The sequence below is a fragment of the Aplysia californica genome, unplaced genomic scaffold, assembly GCF_000002075.1.
Source record: "Aplysia californica isolate F4 #8 unplaced genomic scaffold, AplCal3.0 scaffold00837, whole genome shotgun sequence".
Taxonomy (NCBI): domain Eukaryota; kingdom Metazoa; phylum Mollusca; class Gastropoda; order Aplysiida; family Aplysiidae; genus Aplysia; species Aplysia californica.
In genome coordinates, this window is record NW_004798107.1 from 178047 (window position 1) to 178820 (window position 774).

Below are 774 nucleotides of genomic sequence, written 5' to 3' on the forward strand. Positions count from 1 at the left end.
AGACAGACAGACAGACAGACAGACAGACAGACAGACAGACAGACAGACAGACAGAGAAACACACAGAGAGAGGGGGGAGGGAGAGTGAGGAGGGAGAGATGGACAGGTTGTGTGGACACCAGTGTACATGGTATGTTTGTGTTTTGCTTTTTCCTGGGAGAGAGAGAGTGAGTGAGCGTGAGAGAGAGAGAGAGAGAGAGAGAGAGAGAGAGAGAGAGAGAGAGAGAGAGAGAGAGAGAGAGAGGGAGGAAAAGAGACAGACAGACAGAGAAACAGAGAGGCAGAGATACAGAGATACAGAGACTGGCAGGTATTGTGGGCATCAGTGTACATGGTATGTGTTGCTTACTTCTGCAGGAGGGAGAGAGAGTGAGAGAGAGAGAGAGATAAAAGAGAGTGAAAGAGAGTGAGAGAGAGGTAAGAGAGAGTGAGAGAGAGAGTGAGAGAGATAAGAGAGAGAGATAAGAGAGAGATAGTGAGAGAGAGAGAGTGAGAGAGAGAGTGAGAGAGAGTGAGAGAGATATAAGAGAGAGTGAGAGAGAGACAAACAGGCAGAGAGGGAGAGACAGACAGAGAGAGGGAGAGAAAGTGAGAGAGAGAGAGAGAGAGACAAAGAGAGAGACAGAGACAGAGACAGAGAGAGAGAGAGATGGACAGGTTCTGTGGGCACCAATATGCATGGTATGTATTGCTTACTTCAGGGAGGGAGACAGAGAGAGAGAGAGAGAGAGAGAGAGAGAGAGATGGGAGAGAAAGAGAGAGAGTGTGTGTGTG